This window comes from Chrysemys picta, chromosome 13 (genome assembly GCF_011386835.1).
Source record: "Chrysemys picta bellii isolate R12L10 chromosome 13, ASM1138683v2, whole genome shotgun sequence".
NCBI lineage: Eukaryota > Metazoa > Chordata > Testudines > Emydidae > Chrysemys > Chrysemys picta.
In genome coordinates this window covers 54,959,543-54,977,958 of record NC_088803.1, presented here as the reverse complement: position 1 = coordinate 54,977,958, position 18,416 = coordinate 54,959,543, and the positions used below count along the sequence as shown (strand labels likewise).

Here is an 18,416-nt window from a genome sequence, read left to right as displayed (position 1 = left end):
GTGGCCCTGCCCGGAGGAGGTACAGCCTGTTGGTGATGTCATTCGCAATAGACAGAAGCGAGCGATTCCAAACTACGTCCCGTTCCTGGAGCAAAGGGTGCCTGGGCAGCGAGCGGGAGACGGGCAAAGCGAGCCCAAGACCACGTGTGTCAATCACAACCGCACCAGAGAACTGCAGCCTTCTGAGCAAGGCCTTGGCAAACGTGGCAACCAGCCTCTCACACCTTCGCGAGGCAGTGATTCATCCGTCTTCCCCAGCCATGGCAGCCAAGGGGCTGGCAGGGCAAACTACCCGCTGTCCACAGCATTGGCGCAGGAGCGCGGTTTGCCCAGTTACTGCAGGGGGGAATTAGATCTTCACACGCTGCAGCAATGCAAAGCCTGGGACAGATCTTCACTGGATGTAAAGTGACAGTGGCTGAGAATCTGGCCTCAGCTCCGAACCCAACCAGCAGCTCCAGGACTCTGAGCAGAGCCAGTCTACAGCCCATCCCTGCGGTACCAAGCCCCACACAAGCTGCAGATCTGCACACACCCCTGGGGAACAGCATCACCCCCATTTTATGAGAGGAGTTGGTGCACAGATCTCAATGAGTGCTAGGTACTTAAATTGCTGGGAGGATGGAGGCCAAGGTGACATGCTCAAGGCCACACAGGGAGCCTGTGGCAGAGTCAGGGACTGAACCCAGGTCTCCAGAGTCCCAGGCCAGCACCCTGCCCACTGGGGCAGCTTGCTCTTACCTGCTGTTACTGTCACACCTGTCAAAGGGAACTGTGGGCCTGCAAATCAGCCCCCTGCCATTTGGGTGCCTGACTTGAGAGCCCAGGTACCTGTCCCCAAGTGACAGAGAAACCAACAGTCAGAGCATCAGACGCCAGCAATCTTACCTGCCTACCGTAATCCCAGCTGAACCACCTATTCAGTAAGTGTTAGTCTAACCTCTGTTACTCCCCACCTCACACACGCAAATCCTAGGTTATAGTGACCGTTTCACCCAGGCATGCATACCCATCCATCTCAACTTTCCTACAGGTGCTACCCAGAGCTCGGGGGGGACATACAAACATGCGATAAACTGCACACTGAATAGACCCTTGGCCGAACGAAGTGTATGTGCCCATCACACGCAGGCTCGAGAGGCTCTGTATTTAGCTACATCTGTCACAAAGTCCCCGGGCGATGCTCTGGAACGGCTCCCTACGAAGCCAGTCAGGACTCTGGGGGAGCCTCCTCTCTGGGAGCAGACTGTCTCCAGGGCAAGACGCTTACACGGCTTCGACCTTCCTGGGTCTGACCTCAGAGCATTCGGCATCCCCTGCCCCTCCGTGCGCTTCCCACAGCGAGTCTGCACAGGCGGGGTCCTGGGGAAGCCAAAGGGCCCTGCACTCCACCTCCACAGTCAGATGTGACTCTCGGCCAGCCATTAAAACAGAAAGTTTATTAGACGACAGGAACACAGTCCAAACCAGAGCTTGTAGGTACAGAAACTGGACCCCTTAGTCAGGTCCATCTTGGGGCCAGGGAGGCCAGACCCCGGGTCTGGGCCTCCCTCTCTTTCCCCAGCCAGCTCCAAACTGAAACCCCCTCCAGCCCCTCCTCTGGCCTTTGTCTCTTTCCCGGGCCAGGAGGCCACCCAATCTCTTTGTTCTCCAACACCTTCAGTTGTCACCTTGCCGAGGAGGGGCCCAGGCCATCAGTTGCCAGGAGACAGGGTGTCGGCCATTCCCTGTGCAGACAGCATCACACTGCTGCCCTGCAACAATCACACACGCCCATCCCACCACTCAGATACTTAAGAAATGCATGGGGGAAACTGAGGCACCCACACAGTATTCGGAGAAAACATTAAGAACATTCCCACTTCGTCACAACATCTCCATTCAGAAACAGCCCCAGCGGCCACACTGGAATCACCCACTCTGTTACTAACGGGCGAATCTCTGAAAACAAGATTGCCAATTTCCTCCTTCGAGCCGCAGTGATGCTGCTCAGAGCGAAGCAGGCCAGACACCGACAGGGTGGGCAGCCTCCCCGCCCGTGAGCGCTGCTGACCGGGACAGGAATCTGCCCACGGACAACGCTGCCAGGCACTGTGCACGGCGGCTGTTCACAGGCAGAAGCCCAGGGGAGAGCGGCTGGATTCCCATGGCTGAGCCCAATGGGCTTCAGCTGAGTCAGGACCTGGAGGCCTGGAGAGGAGGGTGAGGGAGGGGAGACCGGAGGCTGCAGGGAGAGATCCTGCCATAATTCACCGGGACTCTCAGCCAGCCAGTAACACGCAGGGTTTATTAGACGACACGAACACAGTCCCAAGCAGGGCTTGTAGGTACAACCAGGACCCTTCAGTCAGGTCCCTCGGGGGGGGGGGGGCTTAAACCACAGCCTTGGGGTTCCCTCCGTTCCCCCAGCCAGCTCCAAACTGAACCCCCCCACCCCCCCCAGCAGTCTCACCCAGCCTTCCCCCGGCTCCTCCCCCAGCCTTTGTCCAGTTTCCCCAGACAAAGGTGTCACCTGGCCCCAACCCCCCTCCTGGCTCAGGTTACAGGTTCAGGTATCGTCCCTCAAGTGAGGTCACCCCCTGCTCTCCCATCCCCCATGCAGACAGTCCCAGTAAACTCCCCTCCCACATCCCCAGGTCAATCCACCCCACTCCCTGCTGTGTCACAATGACTCCTTTCTGGGGCAGAAAGTTAATCTCATATAGAAACACAGAACTAGAAGGGACTGAGAGGTCCCTAGCCCAGTCCCCTGCACCGAGGCAGGGCTACGTATTAGCTAGACCAGTGGTTCTCAACCCTTCTGTTCTGGTGACCCCCTTTATGACCCACTTCCTTAAATAGCATTCAGTAAACTCTGAATAATACTCAGAGCCAGCGTTAGGGGTAGCAAGGAGGGCAACTGCCCAGAGCCCCATGCCACAGGGGCCCCCGCGGAGCTAAGTGACATGTTTCAGCCCTGGGCAGACGGGCTCGGGCTGCGGCTGGAGGCCCCGCTGTGATGTGGGGGCCCTGGGCAATTGCCCTGCTTGCCACCCCCAATGCCAGTCCTGGTGACCCCCCTAAACTTGTCCTGTGACCCCTCCCCCCAGGCTGAGAAACACTGATCTATTCTAGACCATCCCTGACAGGGGTTTGTCTAACCTGCTCTTAAAAATCTCCAACTATGGAGATTCCACAACCTCTCTAGGCAATTTATTCCAGGGCTTAACCACCCTGACAGTTAGGAAGTTTTTCCTAATGTCCAACCTAAACTGCCCTTTCCGCAATATAAGCCCATTGCTTCTTGTCCTGACCTCAGTGGATAAGGAGAACAATTTATCACCCTCCTCTTTATAACAATCTTTGAGGTACTTGAAGACGGTTTATCATATCCCCCCTCCCTCAGTCTTCTTTTCTCCAGACTAAACAAACCCAAGTTTTTCAATCTTCCCTCATAGGTCATGTTTTCTAGACCTTTAATCATTTCTGTTGCTCTTCTCTGGACTTTCAGGAAAGATGTGGACAAATTGGAGGAATGTGTCGCCCAGAACTGGACACAATATTCCAGTTGAGGCCTAATCAGCACGGAGTAGAGCGGAAGAATTACTTCTCGTGTCTTGCTTACAACACTCCTGCTAATACATCCCAGAATGAGGTTCACTTTTTTTTTGCAACAGTATTACATTGTTGACTCATATTTAGTTTGTGATCCACTGTAACACCGAGATCCTTTTTTGCAGTACTCCTTCCTAGGCAGTACTTTCCCATTCTGTATTTGTTCAATTGATTGTTCCTTCCCAAGTGGAGTACTTTGCTTTTGTCCTTATTGAATTCCACCCTATTTATTTCAGACCATTTCTCCAGGTTGTCAAGATCATTTTGAATTCTAATCCTGTCCTCCAAAGCGCTCACGACCCCTCCCAGCTTGGTGTCGCCCACAAACTTTGTAAGTGTACTCTCTATGCCATTACTCAAATCACTGATAAAGATACTGAATAGAACCGGACCCAGGACAGATCCCTGTTGGACACCACTCGATATGCCCTTCCAGTTTGACTGTGAACCATTGATAACTACCCTCTGAGTATGCTTTTCCAACTAGTTGTGCACCCACCTTACAGTAGCCCCATCTAGGCTGTATTTCCTTAGTTTGTTTCTGAGGTTGTGAGACTGTAACAAAAGCCTTACTAAAGTCGAGATATATCACATCTACTGCTGCCCACCCCCACACACCGCCCCATCCACAAGGCTTGTTACCCTGTCAGAGAAACTCCCTCCTCATGGGCACCCTGGCTTTGGGGGAGGCGTGGCTGAGGAGACAGAGGGGAGCTTTGGGGCGGGCAGCCGTGGGAGGAGGCCCAGGGGCAGGAGTAGGAGGAAAGAAATGGGCCTGGGGTTGGTACCACTGGCAGAGCAAGGGGGGAGTGTGGGTGAAGGAAAGAAGAGCGAGATGCACATAGCAGCCCTAGGGGGCAGAGGCAGGTTAGGGTCCTACCTGGTGTCTCCTGAATGCCAGGGAATGAGAGGTGCAAGGTCAGCAATGGAATCCGCTCCTCTGTGGGCTTCCAGCCGCCAGAGGTGGAAACCCCACACAGCGGCTCTGGCTCTGTCCAGAGAACAATGCTGCACCCCCACCCCTTGCCCCAGTACCCTGCACCCACACCCTGCTCTAGGCACTATGCTGCAGTCTCTGGAGAAATGGCTAGAGACGCTGGCCCCACTCCCCCGGAGAAAGCATCACTGCAGGCAGTGGCTGCGGCTTTCTCCCTTTAGCGAATGGTGCAGGGGCTGGAGTCACACGATCACAACCAAACAAACTAGAAGAAACGAGGGTGAAAACGTCCAGCGAATCCCCACAAGCCCAGGGGAGCAGCACGGACCAAGTCTGGGAAGGGAGAGCAAGTGCCACAACTCGGTTCCTGCAATGCCAACAGGGCCAGTCACTCAGAGCCCTCTCCCCAGTGAGCCAGGGAGAGCAGCCAGCCCCTGGTGGGACCCACAGGGCCGGCTCGTTAGGAATGAGCTCCCCTCACCAGACCCCGGCTCTGCACCGGCCATACGGAGCCAGAGTTGGAACCCAAGAACTCCTTGTCTCCGTCAGCGAGCTGGGCCTGGGGCGGGCGGAGATGGATGCTGAGTGTCTGTTACATGACTAATCTCTCCCCAGAGCCTAGGAGAAGGAGACAACCTGCCTGGGGAGATCACAGATGCCGTGTGAGTGCCCCAGGCTGCATTGCCCCATTCCCAGTGCCACCGCAGGGGGATGACAGGTAGCCGCAGCCCAGCTCTGTGCAAGGGGATGGGGCGCAGGCCAGGCGCAGCCCTCCACCCCGTGCCTGGGGAACACGTCTCCAGGTGCCCTGCAGCGCCCCAGAGCCAGCGATTGCAGGATCCCACCCCATTCCCCCGACCTATTGCTGTTAAGAGGCAGCGGAGAGCGCCCCAGAGAGGGGGCGAGGCCGGGGAGCAGGGGGCTGAGAGCAGATGCCAGGGCAGAGCAGTTCCCTTCGCCCAGCACCTCGCAACGCGGAGACACGGGTCCGGGCCGCAGCATCACCGGGCTGGTTTCCATGGCAACAGAGAGCAGGAGTGAGCGGTGGACACGGCAGCCCTGGCTCCCCCGGCTCTTATGTAACGATTGCGCTGGTCCAGCCGCGGCCACCTGGCTTGCGCCTCACGCTGGAAGGGTCTCGGTGGCTGCAGACACCCCTCGGGGGGCTCCACCCTGGAGCTCCCTGCACCCACCCACAGGTCACCCCAATCGTCCCACACAGGGCCTGCGGGGCCAGTCAGCTCCTGCTGCTCTGGTGTGTCACTGAAACCCCACAGGCTGGCACCTCGCCCCACATCTCACCCCCCCGCCCCACGTGCCAGTCCCACATCCTACCCCCCTCCACCAGTACCTAGCCCCACAGCCTAACCCCCCACCCCATGCACCAGCACCTAGTCCCACATCCTACCCCCCTCCACCAGCACCTAGCCCCACAGCCTAACCCCCCCGCCAGCCCCACATCCTACCCTCCCCCCGGTGCACCAGCCCCACATCCTACCCCCCCACCCATGCACCAGCACCTAGCCCCACATCTTACCCCCCCTCCGCCAGCACCTAGCCCCACATCTTACCCCCCCACCTCATGCACCAGCACCTAGCCCCACAGCCTACCTCCCCTCTGCCAGAACCTAGCCCCACATCCTACCCCCCCACCCCACGCACCAGTCCCACATCCTACCCACCTCTGCCAGCACCTAGCCCTACATCCTACCCCCCCACCCCACAGGCTGGCATCTAGCCCCACATCTTACTCCCTCTCCGCCAGCACCTAGCTCCACATCCTACCCCCCACCTCACGCGCCAGCACCTAGCCCCACATCCTACCCCCCCACCCCACGCGCCAGTCCCACATCCTACCCCCCTCTGCCAGCACCTAGCCCCACATCCTACCCTACCACCCCACGCGCCAGACCCACATTCTACCCCCCTCTGCCAGCACCTAGCCCCACATCCTACCCCCCCACCCCATGCACCACATCCTACCCCCCTCTGCCAGAACCTAGCCCCACATCTTACCACCCCACCCCACGCGCCAGTCCCACATCCTACCTCCCTCCGCCAGCACCTAGCCCCACATCCTGCCCCCAGCCAGCCCCACATCCTAACCCCCCCAGCCAGCTCCAAATCCTACCCCCCCCCCCACACCATGGGCTGATAAAAACCAGCCCCAAAGCCTCGGGGCAGCAGGGCTCACCAGGAGAGGCAGGGGGCGGTCTCCCTGAGCTCAGGGCTGCCCCTCCCATGGGAATGGCTCGGGCTAATCCAGACCCAGGTGGATCCTGCAGGCCTTGTCCCCTCCGCCCCACACATCTCTGGCCCAGGAAATGCCAGGCAGCACCGTGGGTCAGTGCGGGAACTGTCTCCTCTGGCCATTGCGTGAGAACGATGCTGGGAATCCCCGACCCAGACACTCGCAGTCATGGGCCTGACGTGTCGAGCTGCAGCCCAGGGAATAGCCTGGCGTGCGGGAGAGACGCAGACACAGCCTGAGCTCAGGGCCAGCTCTGTGCAGGGCCCTCCCCGCGTGCTCCCTGCTGGGTGCAGGGCCAGGCCCGGAGGGGAGAGGCTGTGGCACCCACAAGGCAAGAAGCCTTGTGCAGACTTGGAGGGAGGGAGCTGGGTGGGTCACAGGTGCTGCCCAGGGCAGTGTCTTAGGGCAGGCCTGGGCCAGGCAGGAGTCCCCGGGGAATAGCTAGTTTGGGTAGGATGGACCCTGCAGTTTGTCCCGGGGATGTGGCTGGGTTGGGGGGGGCTCCCTAGGAACTTGTCTGCCGCTCCATTCCCCAGCCAACCCCTTGCGCTCGCTGGCAAGCTGGATAAATGGGAATCACAGACCTGAGAGGCGGCAGCGCAGGATGGGAGCTGTCTCAGCCAGAGGAGGCCCACATGGGACTGTGCCAATGCAATGCCCCCCAGAGTGCTCCAGTCAAGGTGTCCTCATGCACTGGCCCTCCCTGCCCCCCCCCCCCAGCTTGGATCTCCCTGCAGAGCCTGGCGGGGGCTGCACAGGCCCTCAGAGACCCCCTCCCCCCCGGGGCCAGCTGGGGAACAATGAGAGCGCAAGGCGGGGGAGCTGCATGGGGTAGGAGACAGAGAGAGCAGTAAATGGAGCAGGACCCTGTGGTGGGGGTGGGGACACAGGCTGCCAAGGGGTCTGAGTCTCTCCCCTCTCCTTGCACAGCATGGTGCCCCCATGTGGGTCCCATGGGAGGGCCTGCTGGGCCCTCGCCCAGCCCCTGTGTCCATCCATTCATTACTCAGGGCCAGAGACACCAGAGCTCACAGCCCCAGCAGTTCCCACCCCAGCAGCCCCGGGCCCGGCTCAAGAGCCGGTCCACGCCCCAGGCCCTGCCAAGGGATGCGCTGGGGGGTCTCTGTGCACTGGGCTGCCACCATCTGGAACCAGCATGCCAGACCGTCCAGCACACTCACAATGGCCTCCGACAAGCCCTTGGCCACGGCCCGGAGAAGCCCCTGGGCTCTGGCTGCTCGCGCCAGTGACCATCAATCATGCTGCCAGAGTGGGGAAGGAAGGTGGGAAAGCGGCTTCCCCATGCGGATAATCAGGAGCACGGGCTGTAGGCTGGGGGTTAGGCTGCGGGGGTACAGGCCACGTTCAGCCCAGCCAGAGATGCATACACGCTGCCCCCCAGCCAGGCAGTGCCAAGTCCTCTCGGGCTGGAAGGAGTTAAGCACCGCAGGCTGCCGGGGTCCCAGATGATGGATGAGCTCCCGGCTCCTGCTGGAGACCATTTTGCCGCAGAGGGGCTGGTGCAGCCTCTTCCCGGCAGCTCGTCACACCGTTTGTGGGCTGTGCGGGCACAGCAGGCAAACCAGGCACCGCAGCCCAGCTCGGATCAGCCCAGCCCCGTGCCCTCGGCCCCCAGCTGGGTCTCTCTGCCCCTGCTCCTGCTCCAGCTCGCACTGGAGTGACCTGACCTCAGCGAGGTCCTGTCCACTTGACAGGCTGGGCCACGGGCGTCTCCCCATGGGTGCAGTGACACAGGGCACTGGGGCCATGACCGAGACCCTCTGACTTCTCTGGCGTGAGGGCTGCCACGCTCAGCCGCCTGCAGGTGCCACCAGCCCAGAACTCAGCCCAGTCCAAGCCCGAGGCACAAAACCCAGGGGGAAAAAGGGGGTCAGCAGCTTGGGAAGCTCCAGGCACAAGCCCCTCAAGGCTCTGTGGGGCTGGGAGCGTCGCGGGAGCTGCCCAGGGGAGAGCGGGGTCGGACCCCCATGGCAGCTGAGCAGTGAGCAGAGCTGGGGGGGCACAGGGCTGGCCTGTCCCTGCCAGGGTGGTGGCCCTGAGACGAAGAGCCAGAGGAGGAAGCGCAGGCTTCCATTCCCTGCTCTAAGCTTCCCTCCCTCCCCTGGGAGCACTCAACCTGAATCGGCCGTTTAATTTGCTGTGGCGCTTGGCAGGGCTTGCGGCTGGATTACTGGCAGAGAAACAACAGCCCCAGCGCGGGTATCGGCTAATCCCCTATCAACGCAGGGCGAGCCGCCGGCTGGGGAGGGCAGAGCACAGAACACGTGCCCCAACCTCCCTGCATGCCCAACTACAGGGGAGGGCGCATGAGCTGCAGCCCCCTGGCAGGGGCTCCTGTGGGGCTCCCCGACCTGGGCAGGGCAGCAGTGAGGCGCTGTGACTGTCTCTGCCACCCCCCAGCAGTGGGCGCTACCTGGGTCGAGGCAGGGCCAAGGCGGATGGTAATTTGCCTTCCTAACAGCTTTTCGTTCAGTCTTAAATTGGGCTGGAAACGTCACTGCCCACTGAACACGTTACATGGGGGGAGCCCAGAGCCAGACCCCTGAGGAGCTAACTGACCAGAGCAAATCCCTGAACCCCAGGGGTGGGGGGCCAGGCCGATGGAGCTGCCTGCACGCACAGTGGGGTCAGCATGCCCTTCCCTGGCACTCCCCCCTTGCTCGTGCCCAACAAGCGCCTGGAGGGGCTGCAGGACACTGCATAGATGGGGGCAGAGCCAGCAGCTCCAAGAAGCTGAGACCAGGCATGAGCAATGAGGGGCGTCTGTCTGGAGGGCCCATGGGGGTTCCACAGGGCACAGCCAGGACAGGAGGGCAGGCCCGGGGTATGCAAGGCCCAGCCTGCATGCCCTTGTATTGCAACGGTGCCTGGAGTCTGGTTAACAGTGAGCCGCTCCCCAGGCCCGGCCTGGATGCTGGAATGGGGCTATTTATAGAAAGGGAAATCTCCCTGCACAGCCCCCTCTGCTATACCCACATCACGCCTCCCCAGAGCCCTGCGGGCAGCCCAGCCTTCTCCAGCAAACGCGCCCAGCTCTGGGCACCGGGGTTGGGCTGGGCCAGGCTGCAGCAAGTGTGATCTGGGAGCCAGGTCCCACCCAACGTGCTCAGCCTCCCCACGGCCACACTTCCCTGCAGCATCTGCTCCTCGAAGGGACGGCCCCTGACAAGGCCCTTTCCCCAATCTCCCTCCTCGAGCCCCCCACGGAAACAGCTGAACACATGGCCAGGCTTGGGGGGGTACTAGCACCTGGGCATGTGCAGCCCCATCCCACCCAGTCTGGGCAATTCCTGTGCGAGCTCCACTGGCAGGGCTGTGCCTGCCTGGGGCCCAACCCAGACTGAGGCCGCACAACTACACACATCAGCAAGGTGCCCCCCCCCCCCCTGTTCTCAGGACAGCCCCTCCCCCACCCCACCCCAGTGGAGACAAACCATAGCAAGCTTCCCAGCTGCATTTCCCCCCTTGGCCATGAGCAGAGACACCCCTGCACCCTCTCCACCCCCCATCGCTTGCCAACAACCTGCTGCTTCTCCATTTAATCCCTGTATTTACCTGCCTCTGGTCCAACTGCCCCTGCCCCCAGCAGCCCCTGCGGGTCCAGGAGCTGGCTGACTCGGCTGGCTGAACGGGGACACTCTCCCCCACCCCACGGACTGATCGTGTAGGGAAGCACCGTAAGAAGTGCACATGAATTGGCCACGGGTGCTTTCCCCTGTAGGAGTCCCTGGCTCCCATCCAGGCCCAGGGCAGGGGACCGGCTGGCTAGGGGGAGAGGAATGGGGCCCAGGGCTTTCCCCTGGAGGGAGCAGGGCCTGCTTGGTGAGGCAATGGACTGTTCCCAGACCCGAGAGCCTGCAGCAGCTGGGGCAGCCCACCAGCTCCACAGGCAGGTGCTGATTCCCCTTTCCAAGCCACCAGGCAGCCGCTCCTGGCCCAGGCAGGCTGAGGGCACAGGTGGGTTCGAGCCAAGCCCAGACAATGTCCCTGGCCTACAAGCAGCCTTGCCTGGCCTCTCCTGGCTCCTCGAGGGGCTCTCTAGGCTACTGGGTACTTGGGGAGTCACCATCCGCATGCACGGCACCGCCCCAGTGTAGCGAGACCCTCCCCCCAGCTAGCTCCCTCCCTCCCTCTCCCCCACCTCCCGACAGCCCCCGTTATCTGACCAGGGTCGTGTCCATGCCACGCAGGGAGGTTTTACAGGGACTTTGTGGCAAGGCAGGCAGCAGGCCCACGGGACGCCCATCATCGACTGCGATCCCCAACGGGGCCCGATCCTGGCGGGGCCTCTGCACGCTCCCACCGACACATCAGAAAGGATCAAGTTTGCTCAGGACTGGCCCCCAACCCTGCTTGGCCCCTCGCTGGCCCCGTGGGAGCTGAGCCGCTTTGCCATCCCATGCCCCAGCCAGGAACCACCAAGAGCAGCCGGGGCAGAGGCCCCCCAGGAGAAAGCTGGGGCCCCAACCCTTCCCATTTCCCTGTATTTACACAGACCCTACAGCCGATTGGGGGGCTCTTGCTTGGAGCCCCCCCTCTGTCAGCCTTTTGTCACCCTGCACAATCTCTGGCCCCTGGGCTGGCTCCAAGCACACAGGGGGGTGTCAGCCTGGGGGGATGCGGGTGGGTCCCAAGGGGAGCGCAGGCTGTGCTGGGGGTCAGCTGGGCCCCTCCATTCCCGCAGAGCTGCCCCCCCCCCACCCCGGCCGCGGGGTCTCGGGTTCCAGTCTCGTTACCTGACCCGGCGGGGCAGCCAGCTCCGGATTGCAGCCCAGGCGCTTGGCCGGCTGCAGTTAAACCGATTCCCGACCTGCGCCCACTGGCGGACCCGCCCCAACTCCCCGAGGGGCCGCCCGGGCTCACCTGGCGCTCTCCCGGGCAGGCCAGGCCACCTCTAGCCAGGTGCGAGCGCGGCCTAGACACGTCCGTGGGGCGGGGAGCGACCGGGCCGGGCCGCGCCGCCTTCGGGACGCCGCGCTGCGGCTCGGGAGACCCGGCCCGGCCCCCACCTGGCCGGGGACAGGCCACAGAAGGGAGCCGCGAGCCAGACCGGCCCCAGCGCTGGCCTCAGGGTCCCTGGGGCCGGGGGACAGGACTGGAGCTCCAGAGCGGGGCGCCGGCCCTGAGTCAAAGCCGGTCCCCGCGGGGCCGGAGCTGGAGCCCCCCAGAGAAACGCCGGATCCAGGGAACAGGGGGCGGGACCGGGTGTCCCCACCCCACACTGGGGCTCTCCAGCGAGCTCTGCCCCCGGGACCGGCGCCTGGCGGGCGGGATCCTGCAGCCGGGCTCCAGTGACGCTCCGCTCCCAGGCACCGGGCTCCAGGGACCCTGCGCTCCCCGTCCAGGGTTCGCTCCTGGCGCTCTCAGCTGCGGCCGGGCCCGGTGGGGCAGAGCCGGCCCCACGGAGCACAAGGGCCAGGTGCCCACGGCACAGCTTCGGTCCCAACGAGAGCGTAGAGCGGAACGGCTCCCGGGCAGGGCGGGCTCTGGGGCAGCCGAGAGCCACCCCCGCCCCGGGCTCCCCACGGAGAAGGGCCGCCCCCCCGCGGCAAAACTCCCCCCCCCGCCAACTCCGCTGCAGGCAGCCTGAGATTTCTGCAGAGCCTGCCCCTGCGGGCTGCGTGCGGGGCTGTGCGGGGCGATGCGGGGTCCGGTGCCGGCCCGGCGGGCTGCGTGCGGGGCGATGCGGGGTCCGGTGCCGGCCCGGCGGGGTGGGCTGGTCAGGCCCGGGGCTGGCTTTACCCGGCTGTGGCATTTACACACAGACACCTGCGGAACGCAACGCGGGCTCGCCCCGAGCTCTGCTGGAGGCTCGAAGCTGCGCACGAGCCTGCAGGGCCCGGGAGTCCCGGCAGCGGAGCTGGTCCCTCGGGGGAGCCCAAGGGAGCGGAAAGGCCAATGCGGCGCGTCCTAGTTGCAGCCGCTGAACGGGAACCGAGTCTGCCCGGTCCCCGGCCGCGGGGTGCCCGGATCGCGCTGCGCACAGGGCTGCAGCGGCCCCCACCCTGCGCACCAGCCCCCCCGCAGTGAGTCTGCAGCGCACGGGGCCGGGCGGGCTGGCGGGGGCCGGGCGCCCGCGGCTCGAGCTCTGCGGCTGCAGACCGGGGCGAGTCACACGCCGAACCGGGAACGGGACTTCAGCACCTTGGACAGGCCCCGCTGCGGGGGGAGCCGGGGCTCTGCCAGGCGGACTCGGACCCACAAACCAGAGGCAGCGAAGCCCCCGCGGGGCCCGGCGCCGGGCTGGGGGACAGGCTGCCTGGCAGAGCCCCCGGCATGAACTGGCGGGAGCGTCCAACTGCACCATGCGGCAAGAGAGCCCGACACCCCCCTCCCTCCCTCCCCCGCGCCCGCCGGCGCAGCCGCCCCGGGCCCCCGCCACGGGCACGCGAGGGCGGCAGCCGCGAGCCTCGGCCAGGGCAGCCCCCGGGGCAGGAGCCCGCCCCCCCAGCCGAAGCTTGGCCGTTTTCCGCGCGGGCCGGGCTGCGGGTCCCGGGCACCTGCCGGCTGCGAAGCGCCGTTTGACGCCCGCACCGGCCGGCCGCATTCCAGCGCCCTGGCCGGGCGCAGCCACACGCCGGCACGAGGCGCGGGGCTGCCCCGGGGATCCGCGCCCCGACCGCGACCCCCCCCCCCAATTCCCGCCCCTACCTTGGGCCGCCCCCCCCCTCGCCGTCCTCGCCCTCCGCCAGGCTGTTGAGCATGGCGCCTGCTGCCCGGTGCCTGCTGCTCGGCGGGGCTGGGGGGCCGGAGCGCGCTGCACCAGCCGCCGGCTCCGCGCCTCCGCCGGTGTGGGAGGAGGCTGCAGTGCGGGGGCCTCGGCGCACAGACTCGCTCGCTAGCTCCGGCGCGCGCTCGGCGGCTCCTGCCGGGCGGGGCGGGGCGGGGGGGGGAGTTTGGCAGCCGCTCTGCCTCGAGCGGGGGGGTCGGGGCGTTCCGGGGACCGCGGCTCCCCCCGGGCCGGCCCCGTGCCCGGAATGCAGCAGCGGCGGAGCCCCAGGTCCCGGGGGGCTGCACCCCCCAGCACAGGTCGCCCCAGGGGGCGAGGCGAACCGCGGGGCTGGCGGGCTGGGGCGAGGGACAGGCCTGGGGGCTCAGCGCCGGGGCGGAGGGGAGAGACCCCGCTGCAGAGCCCTGGCTCCCGGCTCTGGCCCCAGCCTCAGCCAGGCAGCTGGGGGGCCGCTGCCAGCCGTGGGGCCAGCGAGGTCTAGCCAGGGGGCGAGCTGGGAGTGCCCAGAGAACAGGTGCAGAGCTGCCAGCTCGGCCTCGTCCAGCCAGCCCAGCCCAGAGGCCGATCTCTGACGGCCAGCGCCAGACCCCTGGCTGGGCAGTGCCCTCCTGCAGCGGGCACCCAGCCTTCTCCCGAGAGCCCGAAGGGCTGTGCCCTCAATGGCCCCTTGGCAGGCAGCAGCTGGGGCTCCCTGGTTGCTGCAGAGAGGGGCCCAGAGGGGCCCTGGGGAGGCCACGGAGATGGACTGACTGTGCCATGCCATTGCTGCACCCTGCCCAGGCGGGGACAGTGCCTCTGGTCCTGCCATCTTTCCCCAGAGCTGCCGTGGGGCTCGCGGGAAGCCAGGCCTGGCTGGTCCGTGCAGGAGCCATGGCAGAGTTCTGAAGGGCAGGTTACACGTCAGGGGTGACAGTCGACGCTCATGGAGCCAGCCCAGCCCTGTTGCTCAAGCAGGCTCGGGCCCTTGGCCACTGACGAAGCCCAAAGACCTCAAGTGGAGACTGATTCTACAACGCCAGCTTTGCTCTGGCCTAGTGCCTGCGCCAATCATAGAATCTCAGGGTTGGAAGGGACCTCAGGAGGTATCTAGTCCAACCCCCTGCTCAAAGCAGGACCAATTCCCAGCTAAATCATCCCAGCCAGGGCTTTGTCAAGCTGGGCCTTAAAAACCTCCAAGGAAGGAGACTCCACCACCTCCCCAGGTAACGCATTCCAGTGCTTCACCACCCTCCTAGTGAAATAGTTTTTCCTGATATCCAACCTGGACCTCCCCCACTGCAACTTGAGACCATTGCTCCTTGTTCTGTCATCTGCCACCACTGAGAACAGCCGAGCTCCATCTTCTTTGGATCCCCCCTTCAGGTAGTTGAAGGCTGCTATCAAATCCCCCCTCATTCTTCTCTTCTGGAGACTAAACAATCCCAGTTCCCTCAGCCTCTCCTCATAAGTCATGTGCTCCAGACCCCTAATCATTTTTGTTGCCCTCCGCTGGACTCTTTCCAATTTTTCCACATCCTTCTTGTAGTGTGGGGCCCAAAACTGGACACAGTATTCCAGATGAGGCCTCACCAATGTCGAATAAAGGGGAACGATCACGTTCCTCGATCTGCTGGCAATGCCCCTACTTATACAGCCCAAAATGCCGTTAGCCTTCTTGGGAACAAGAGCACACTGTTGACTCATATCCAGCTTCTCGTCCACTGTGACCCCTAGGTCCTTTTCTGCAGAACTGCTGCCTAGCCATTCGGTCCCTAGTCTGTAGCCGTGCATGGGATTCTTCCGTCCTAAGTGCAGGACTCTGCACTTGTCCTTGTTGAACCTCATCAGGTTTTTTTCGGCCCAATCTGTCTAGGTCCCTCTGTATCCGATCCCTACCCTCTAGTGTATCTACTACGCCTCCTAGTTTAGTGTCATCTGCAAACTTGCTGAGAGTGCAGTCCACACCATCCTCCAGATCATTAATAAAGATATTAAACAAAACCGGCCCCAGGACCGACCCTTGGGGCACTCCGCTTGAAACCGGCTGCCAACTAGACATGGAGCCATTGATCACTACCCGTTGAGCCCGACGATCTAGCCAGCTTTCTATCCACCTTACAGTCCATTCATCCAGCCCATACTTCTTTAACTTGGCGGCAAGAATACTGTGGGAGACCGTATCAAAAGCTTTGCTAAAGTCAAGGAATAACACATCCACTGCTTTCCCCTCATCCACAGAGCCAGTTATCTCATCATAGAAGGCAATTAGGTTAGTCAGGCACGACTTCCCCTTCATGAATCCATGCTGACTGTTCCTGATCACTTTCCTCTCCTCTAAATGTTTCAGAATTGATTCCTTGAGGACCTGCTCCATGATTTTTCCAGGGACTGAGGTGAGGCTGACTGGCCTGTAGTTCCCCGGATCCTCCTCCTTCCCTTTTTTAAAGATGGGCACTACATTAGCCTTTTTCCAGTCATCTGGGACCTCCCCCGATCGCCATGAGTTTTCAAGGAGCCCTGAGCCCAGGGGAGGCCAGTGACCGAGGTGCCCTGCCCCACAGAGGCAGTGGATGGGTGTGCCTTGCAGGGGTGCAGCAGGAGATGGACTGGGTGTGTAACTCGCTGGCCTGCAGAGGGAGGGAGCAGGGCTTGCGAGTGGGGCGCTGGTGCTGCCAGCAGCCAGGGAGAGGTTCCCCGGCCGGCCCAGACCAGACTCCCTCACGCTGTGGGCAGGGGGCAGCGATTCCCCTCGAGCAGCCCCGGAAGTGTCACCCTTGGCCCTGCACAGGACACAAGAGGAAGTTGGCTGCACCGCAAGGAGCCCAGTGGGAACCCCTGCCCTTGGCTGCAGAGCATCCCATAGAGACAGCCCACGGGTGGTCCCTCAGCTCAACCCGGGCCTGGGGAAGCCTCCCACAGCCAGACCTTGCTTCCTGCCCTGCCCCCGGAGGTGGGGGGACTGGTTCAGGGAGCCCCCTCCCCAGCAGGGCCACCTGCTCTGTGCAGATCCATTGAGCTCCTCCTTGCTCCAGCCTCAGCCTCTGGGAGTTTCTGGAGCGGGGGGAGGGGGCTCAGACCCGCTGAATCCAGGCGGATCCCAGGGACAGGATCCCTCTGCAGCTGCCGGGTCTCCTGAGCTGGCTGAGATGGCGCCAGGCCGCAGGCAGCAGTTACTCCTTGGCGGCTGTAATTAATTCTTTACTTTCTCCTGGTGTGTGGCCAGCTGCTCTGTCGGCTCTGGCTCACGCCTTGCAGGGCTCACAGGTCCTGACCTCCCCGGCCAGCCCACTCAGCAGGATCCGCCCCCCTGGGCCTCAGCATGCCCCCCAGTCTGCCGCGGCTGGGTGCCCCGGAAGCGCTGGGTCTCCGCCGGGCCCATGGCTTGCAGCAGCCTGTGTGCCCAGCCCCCTTCGCAGTGGGGACAAGACTCCCCAGCTTTGAGTGCGCATGCTCAGGGCTGGGGCTCTGCAAGCTGCTAACTCCAGCCCAGGGCCCCCCCTTCCCCGCTGGCAGCGGAGGAGTCGCTAAGGGAGGAGTGAGTCAAGCACACCCCTGGGTTCGGGGGTCCTCGGCCAGCTGCTTCAGCCTCCGTGCCTTGGTTTCCCCACCTGTGCCGGGGGGATCAGGCCCCTCCCATGGGCCTGAACTGCTCCGTGTCTGGCAGGCGCTTTGGGCGCGTTCCCAGCACTGCTCCAGGCTCACCCCACCCACTGAGGTTCCCTTGTCCTGCTCTCAGCAGCCCTTCACCCCTCTGCTGCCCAGGTGCTTTCTGTTCTGGTCTGGACCCACGTGGGCCAGGCTGACAGCCCAGGTGCCAGTGTCTGCTCCTCTCAGGCGCTCAGCATCTCCCTCCCCAGCCCACAGAAGGGCCCCATCCGCCCCCATTGCTCTGGATATTCCTGGCAGAAGGAGCAGCGCTGGAGCTGGTGCCTCCTGGGGAATTTGCCGGCTGCTTTGCGAAGTCACATTTCATCTCCTGAATGGTGAGAGGCCCTTGGGAGCCTGCTTCGCTCGGCCCCCGGAGCTGCCACCTCACTGCCACTAGACTCAGCCTCCTGCCAGGCAGAGCCTCCCTAGCCCCGCTCAGAGCCAAGGCAGCAGCTGCAAGGGGAGGAGGCCCCTACCCGGAGGAGAAACCCCTGGGAAATCCTGAGGCCCCAATGCCCTGGGGGGAGGGAGCTGGAGGTGCCAGGGTGTGGGGCAAGGGCTGAGGGGCACGGTGACTCACCCCAGCGCTCTCTGTGGGCAGGCCAGGGAGTCCTGAAGCTTGTGACCTGTGGCCGTGGGCCTGGATGCCATGGTCACAGCATTGAACGACCCCCAGCGCAGTGCCCTGCCCTCCTGGACTCTGCTGCTCCCCTCCCCGGGAACTGGGCACAGAGCTGAGGGGCTCCCTGCCCAGCCCAGGGGTGGATGTCACAACGCCCAGCCCGGAGGAGGCACCTGGGGTCACCGGGAGGAAGGGCAGAGCCTCCAAGCGAGCTGAGGGGGAAGAGCTGCTTTGCGGGGCCCTAGCCACTGGAGGCTCAGGATTGACAAACGGGCCTCAGGGGCCTCACGCCCTGGCCCCCCTCTGTGCCCCACCCCTCTGGCCGGGCGGCCGAGAGAAGCCTTCACCCCCAGCCCACTCTGCCCCCAGGGGCGGGAGCTCCGACTGGCAGTGGGACAGCAGGAGAAGCTCCAGTGCTTTGCACCCAGAGTCGGCCAGGCCTGCGCCTGGCGCCCGGGGTGAGGCCCCGGCCTGAGAGCAGGGCTGTGGCGGGCAGTTGAGACGGGCACCCCCAGACTCAATCCCTTTCCCCAGAGCCAGCACCTTGGGCAGTTCCAGGCCCTGGGCAGACAGACACACAGACAGGCTGGGCACAGGAGCGGGGCAGGCAGCCCAGCGAACCCTGCCAGGCGTC

General features: G+C 63.5%; 1 protein-coding gene across 3 annotated transcripts in view; it reads right to left on the bottom strand.

Annotated features, from left to right (window-relative positions):
* Positions 1-18,416, bottom strand: part of SLC12A5 (solute carrier family 12 member 5) — a 103,602-nt gene that overhangs the window by 68,833 nt on the left and 16,353 nt on the right. The window contains exon 1 of one of the 3 annotated variants that reach the window (XM_065566386.1): positions 13,455-13,605. The exons of the other annotated variants lie outside the window; for them this stretch is intronic. The gene's annotated coding sequence lies outside the window, so the exon portion shown is untranslated. Of the gene's footprint in view, positions 1-13,454; positions 13,606-18,416 lie in introns of those variants that run through there. 3 annotated transcript variants of the gene reach the window in all.